The sequence below is a fragment of the Balaenoptera musculus genome, chromosome 15 (assembly GCF_009873245.2).
Source record: "Balaenoptera musculus isolate JJ_BM4_2016_0621 chromosome 15, mBalMus1.pri.v3, whole genome shotgun sequence".
NCBI classification, from domain to species: Eukaryota; Metazoa; Chordata; class Mammalia; order Artiodactyla; family Balaenopteridae; genus Balaenoptera; species Balaenoptera musculus.
Window position 1 is genome coordinate 52,299,489 of NC_045799.1, and position 7,456 is coordinate 52,306,944.

The following is a 7,456-nucleotide window of genomic DNA, read 5'->3' on the forward strand; positions in this document are numbered from 1 at the left end:
ATCCCCAACACATTAATCAATCAGTAAGAAACAGACACCTGATGATAAACTGAGCCAAAAATTGAAAGAATGTCACTGCAGAGAATATCATTAGTAATCAGAAAATGAAAATTAAGATCACTCTGGAAAAATGTTTGGTAATGATAAGACTAAATATGCATATTTCTGTGACCCAGTAATTTCCCTCCTGGGTATATACCCAACAGAAACGAGTGTTTATGTCCACCAAAACCCAGATCAGAATATTTATGTCAGCTTTATTCATAAAGTCCAGAAGAGTGGAAACAACCAATGTCCATCAACAAAAGATTGAGATTTTTTTTGGAATGTTCATACAATCAAATCCTACATCATAAAGAAACAGAATAAGCTACTGATATCCTCAACACTATGGCTGACTCTCGCAGACATTGTGAGTGAAAGAAGTCTGACAAAAGAGACACACTCTTGTGATTCCATTTGTAGGGAGTTTAAAGTCAGGCCAAACCAATCTGAAAAGATAGAAGTCAAAGTAGTGGTTACACTTGGAGGCGGTTCTGACTGGACAGGGCATGAGGGAGCCTTCTAGGGTGCTGGAAACTTCTATCTACTAATCTGGATGGTGTACACACAGGCGTACACATATATAAAAATCCATTGAGCTCTCTTTACTAAGTTATACCTCAATTTAGAGAACGTTATGCTAGCAGCTATCTAAACGTTCAAATGTATGTAAACCAAAATGAAGCACTGTTACTGCAGCCTCTTAGTGCATGAGCTGGGACACTCAGGCCTCTGTCCTGCTCTCAGGGCGATGTCAGGGTGTGGCCCAGGGCTGGACACAGCCTCCTGCATTGGATGTCCAGGTACACCCACCAGGTAACAGACTATGCCTCGGTGGGGGTGGGGTGGTGGCCTGGAGCATGCAGGACCATGTTGAAGAAGGGCCAGGCTCAGTGCCTCTCAGCTCTGGCAGGACATTTTCTGGAGCACTATATATTTTTTTAATTTAAAATTTTTATTGTGGTAAAGTATACATAACATAAAATTTACTATTTTAACTATTTTTTAAGCATTCAATTCAGTGACATTAAGTACATTTATAGTGTTGTGCAACCATCACCACCATCCACCTCTAGAACTTTTTCATCCTCCCAAATGGAAACTCTGTACTCATTAAGCACTGACTCCCCAGCCCCTGGTAACCACCATTCCACTTTCTGTTTATATGAATCTGACATCTCTAGATACCTCATGTAAGTGGGATCACACAGTATTTGTCCCTTTGCATCTGGCCTCTTTGAGCATAATGTTTTCCAGGCTCATCCAAGTTGTAACAGGTATTATAATTTCATTCCTTTTTAAGGCTAAATCATATTCCAGTTTATGGATGGACCACATTTTGTTTATTCATCCATTCGTCAATAGATATTGTACTTAGGTTGTTTCCACCTTTTGGCTCTTGTGAATAATGCTGCTGTGAACGTGGGAGTACAAATAGCAGTTCAGGGCCCTGCTTTCAACTCTTTTGGGTGTATACCCAGAAGTGGAATTGCTGGATTTTATGGTCATTCTATGGAGCACTATTTTAAAAAAGCCAATGCTTAGCCCAACTGCACAGAGATTTCACTGGTCTGGGGTAGAGCCCCCACATGGATGCATTTTAAAGCTACCCAGGTGATTCTAATGAGCAGCCAGAGTTGAGAACCACTGGGCCAGAGAGAGGCTAGGAAAGTGACAAAGAAGGGACAGCAGAAGGCGAGAGTGAGCGGGAGGAAGAGGCCGGCCTGCGTGTGCCTGGGAAGGTGGGAGGGTGAGCTCCTTGCCTCTGGGTCCCATCAGCCACTCAGCAGTGGGGCCAACGTTCCCTCCTGATCAGACACCCATCTTTCTTGCCCCACTGAGCTCGCCTAGGGTTGCCAGATTTAGCAAATTAAGATACAGGACGCCCAGTGAAATTTGAATTTCAGACAAACAACAAATAATTCTTTTAGTATATCTTATGTACTACTTGGGACATACTTATACTTAAAAAAAAAAAAACCTCATTGTTTATCTGAGATTCAGTATTAACAGGGTGTTCTGTTATCTGGCACCCCTACGCAGGCCCCACTCAGATAAGAGCCCCCCCAACCTGGCCTTCACCTTTGGACACCTTGTCCCAACAAGAACAGAAGAGGAGACCCCAGCAGTTGGCCCAGGAGCCACACCATTCCCATGACCTCCCAGAGCCAGCAGCGGCTGAGGGTGGCTACCTGGCCACCTGTGTGGACAGCCCTGCTTGCAGCCCCTGATGCCACCCTCACAGGGTGGAACCTACCACAGGCTTCTGAGCAGGGTGACATCCGGTGGCCACACATGCCACCAGGGACAGCCAGGTAGACCCTGCCCAGTGTAGACAGTCTCTGGTGAGCAGCAGGAGGCCTGAGAGCCCAGCTTAAAGGGAAGAAGACTGAGGGAGGGTGGGCCTTGGATCGCCTTGGGGGCTTTTAGGGCCAGAGGGCGGCCAGTCTGCAGAGGGTCTGTGCTGTAGCGGGCAGGGCAAGGCCAGACGCAGGGCCGGGGGTCCACGGCCACCTCCCTGGAGTAGGGCTTCCCCGCTCCCATGCATCCTCCAGTGCTTCATCCATGGGGCAGGACACAGCTAAGGGCCTGCGCGCCCTTGTGCTGGAATCACTCAGACCCTGTCCATCAGGCTCCACAGCTGGGCTTCTGTCTCATCCCTGAGGCCCTGGCCCCGATTTCCTCATTGTCTCTGCCAACAAGGCCTGGCTTGTCCTACGCTTTCCTTCCAGGGGCCCCAGTCCCGTCTGCCAGGCCTGTGTGAGAGCAGCCGGCCTCCACTCTGCCCACCTGCACTTGGTGACTGTGGGGCCTGCAGTGCTGCCCTCCCTCCTGGGCTGCCCGTGTCCCAGGCCACAGCTTCTTGGATGTTCCTGTCTCCTGACTCCTGCCCCTGCCCCTGTCCCCCAGGGCCCGAGACTTCAGTTCTCAGCCCTCTTAGGTTGCGCCCCCCACCATGACCGCTGACCACCTGAGACCAAACAGCCTTTCCCAGAGGAGGGAGGAAGCAGTGCCTTCACCGCGAGACACGGCTCTCCTAACTTCACTGCCCTGGAACCCTCTTGGGGACCGGGACAGGCTCAACCCTGGGGATCCTGGCACCCCTGGGACAGAGGAGGAGGTGCCCAGCCTGCACCCCCACCTGGGAGCCAGCTGCAGGTTTCCCTGTAATGGCCAAGGGTGAGCCCTAGGGCTCAGGGAAAGCATGTGTGTCCTTTGAGGGGACGGGGAAAAACCCTGGGACCCAGGAGCCTGGCCGCAGGGAAGGGCCCTATGACCAATTGCCACCCTGGACCAGCTCTATGGCACCTCTTCTGAGAAAGCCTCTGTGATTACCGTCCGTCTCAGAATGATGAACCTCACCTCCATCCGAGGGCGCAGCTGGGAGAGGCCCCTGGGGACTGCTCACCCAACATTAGGGCGACATTTATGGAGCAGGCACTGGGTGATAGACCCCCACCCCACCTGCACCACCTCCCTTGGTCCTCAGGACCCTGGGCAGGTCTGGTATTGTCCCCTCCATCTTAAGGGAGGAAGGGGGATGCTAGAATGGTGCCCAGGTCTGCTGATTCCAAGTTTAACCACTGGGCTGCACTGCTCAACATCACCTCTGCCTGCCTGCAGCACTTTCCAGCTACTTCCTGCTCCTCCTGTCCCATCATTGGTACCTGGGGTGCTGGGCTTTGTCGCCTTGGCCCATTGTGGGCTGTCCTTAGGCATCTGTTTGCTTATTTCACACCGTTATCTAGTCCTTCCCAGCAGCTCCTGGCACCCATGGGGACACCTTCCTGGAGTTGCCCCAGCCACCACTCCACAGAGTGGCTCAGGCCTTCAAAGTCATGGTCCTTTCTGCCAGCTGTCTCCTCTTCCTCCCCCATCCTGCACTGAGGCAGTCTGGACTCGACTTACCTCCCGGGCCTCATTGCCCCAGGGATGCCACCAACGCTGGGGGGCCGGGGGGGTCCATCCCAGCGCTCCTGGGCTCAGCCCTGCTCCAGTGGACAGAGGCAGCTGGGTGGGTGTGAGGATGTCCTGGGAATCCCTGTGGCTGGTCACCTGGTCCCCGAGCCGTCAGGATCTGTCCAGGGCAGGAGTGAAGCCCTGTCTGGAGGGATCAGGAGGTGCTGACCGTGCAGGGCAGCAGGGCCGCGGCCTGCCAGCTCCCGCACTCCCCCGAGCCCACCGGCTGTCACGGCAGCCGGGGCTCCTCACCTCTTCCTGTGCCGGGCTCCACCTCAACCCTCCTTCCTGTCTGATCTCAAAAGCCAACAACCTTACAGACAAATCAGTGAGCTGCAGCTGCCTCGGGCCAGCTCTCTGGCTTTGTCACCACCCTGTAAGTCAGAGGCAGGGGTGACGCCAGGGTCTTGTTTCAAGGACTGAGTGCCCCTGCAGACCTGATGCTCAAGGGAAAGTGGTCCAAGCAAGGCCACAAAGGAAAACAGACTCACCATCAGCAGACCTTTGCTTTTTGGGGGTTGGTAGGGAAACCAGGCAAGCTTGGGGGCATTCAGTGACTTCCTCAAAGCCACACAGCAGGCAGCTGACCTCGCTGGGGCTGGAACTGCATCCTGCCACTCTAGGCCGGCATGCTCTGATACGGTGTGTGGCCCTCCTCACCCCTTCTTCTAACCGCCCTTGCTTTCCTTCTCTCTAGCACCCAACAGGCACCTTTGCCCCGGCTGTACCCCACAGTGTCTTCCTGAGTCAAGGGCCCCCAAGGCAGGTCAGCTGCACCTGAAACAGCAGAATGTGGCAGTTCACTCAGGCCCCTGGAGGTGGACCTCAGCACATGCGCTGCATTGATGGGGAAGGACACAGCCCAGAGTGAACATGAGAAAAGTTACAGTAGAGGAAAAATACAGGACAGCCTCTGGTGACAGGGAGCAAACCACGTCATGTGAAACCACAGAGAAGCAGATGACGAGGTGGGAGCAAAGTGATGGGGCCTCAGATTTTCTCAGCGAGCAGGTGGGAGCCAGCAATGGTTATAGAGCAGGAGAGTAGTAGGTTCAAGTGCATGTAGCAGCTTGTGTGTGAGGGGAGTTGGGAGGGGGCGTGTGCTTGTATTAGCCTGTCCTCAAGAGCCGCGTGGATGATGGAGGGGAGGGTACCAAGGCGGCAGATCAGAAGTGCTTCATAGAATGCCATCCTCCCATTCCCCCCTCACTCCCTCTGTCCCTTCCATCAGCGCTCGCCAGGTGCTGGGGGGACACACGGTGGCTACCCTGGAGAAGCCTGCTGAGGCTTCAGGCAGGCAGAGTGCAGACTGGCGGCTGCAGCCCTGGCCAGAGGTGCAGCGAAGGCGTTTGAGAGCAGGCCGCCCACAGGATGTTGGAAACCACAGGGGCTGGGTGGGTATCTGTCACACGACAGAGGCCAGGAGGCCCCTCTGCTCCTCCCTCCACGGCTCAGGGTCGATGGATCCTGAGCACAAAAGGAAACAGCATCCTCTGTGGGGAATCTCGGGGCACCCCTGAGTCAGCACTGCCCCCCACCTTTCCTCCCCACCTAGAAGGGATGTCCCATGGCTGGGTAGGGCTGGGCCCCAGGCTCCCTCTGCCAGCTCCTCTAAGAAGTTCGGGGCCTTCTCCTGACTCTCCTGGGGGGTTTTGTACGTTTGGGGTGAGGTCTCCCGTGGTCGTTCTCACTCTGGGGCTTTCTATCCACCCAGAGTTGTGGTCAGCTGGGCAGGCCCTTCCCAGCTCAGCAAAAACCTGAGGCTTCCTGCCTGCACGGGCCTTTCTGGGGTTGTGCAGGCTGCAAGGCCCCCTTGCTGGGGCCCTGCTCAAGCTGGGCTGTGGCTGTCCTTTGATTGCCTTGAGTGAACATGTCCAGGCCGAGGCCAGGCCACAGGAAGCAGGACCAGCCCAGGAGGTCACATCACAGTGAAGCGTGGGTGTCTCATCGTTTTCGCTGATGGGTGAACGTTCCGCTGCCCTGGAGCTCAGCTCATGTTCTTCCTATGCTGAGGACCCGTGGCGACTGGCAGAGCTTCTGCACGGGAACGCCTGTGCCTGCTGCCCAGAACAAGGCCATGGCCGCTGGCTCCTCCAGGCTCCCTGTGGGTGCTGGGAGAGGGCAGCTCATCATCGGCTCCTTTTCAACCAGTTAGCTGGACCTAATTCTCTAGCTCCTGAGTCAGGTTTAAATCCTCTGGAAAGGTCATGCTTTCCTGGGTGCCGCCGATTCTCCGGCTGTGGTGGTTTCTTTTCTTTGTGGCTGGTTTAACCCTCTTTCCTTGCTTTTGCACTGGCCGATCCATGGCCAGGCCCACTGCTGACCCCTGCTGGCCTCCGGGGACGCGCTGCACAGACCCGACGGGCCAAGGTCTTCAGTCCCCAGGCCCACCTTCCCTGCCTTTACCTGCTGGTGGCTTTTTATCAACTTTAACCCCTCCCCCAAAACCTCCTTTTCCACCTGGAGTTGGTAGCGTTCTCGGAGTTAGGACACTGTCCGAGGAGTGAGGCTCCCAGGCCTCCCCCCAGGGAGTGCACCCGAAGCTGCATGGTCTCCCCCGCGAGCCAGTGAGCAGGGTAAGGACCCTGGGTCGGCTCCCTCCTTCCTAACTCCACTTCATTTCCCTGACACAGCCCATACTCGGGAGGGGGCGTCAAGCCCTTCATACAAGAAACGCATGGTAGCTTCTAGAATAGGCCAGGCTCCATCTTCAGTCTGATCAAAGCGGTGTGATCTGAGCCGAGGCTTCCCTCTAGCCGTCTGCCCTTGGGCAGCAGACACGGGGAAGGCTGGGTCCCCTCCGCCTGGTCACAAATCAGGAAACACAGTATGTGTTCAAGAAGCCCCATTTCGCCTCCCTGAATGCTGCACGCCGCTGAGGCCCAGTTCACAAACCCCCTTTTCCAGGAAGCTGTCCCTTTGGGCCATCTGAGCACTGACCCTCGCAGCTGGCACAGAGGACAGGCCAGTCTGTCTCCTCCATTAGATGACCGGAAGTGCCGGCCTGTTCCCCTTTCTCCACAGGGCCCAGCACACAGGCCAGAGCAGGCTTCATAAACTCATCCTGTTAAAACGCAGATTCTGACCCAGTGGGTATGGGCGGCCCAAGCCTGCATGTAACAAACCCCGGGCAATGCTGCTGGGCCTCGGCCTCTCCTGGATCATCGAGGGTGGGAGCTCAGCGCCTGCTGAGGGCTCTTAACTGTAGGCCTGCGGGGTTTGGGGGAGGGGCGCAAATGTGTGGATGAATGAGTACCTACGAACCAGAGGAATGAGCAGCAGCAGGCCTGGGCTCCCCCTTGAGATGAAGAACAGGCACAGGCCTTCGGCAGACACGGGTGTGGGGGCAGCAGGGGCACGGTGGGTCCCCTCCCCACGGCCCGTTTCCCTCGTTATTTTCTAGAGTACAGCATCCAGAAGGTTTCTATAAAGCCTTTTTGTTTTTATTGCACAT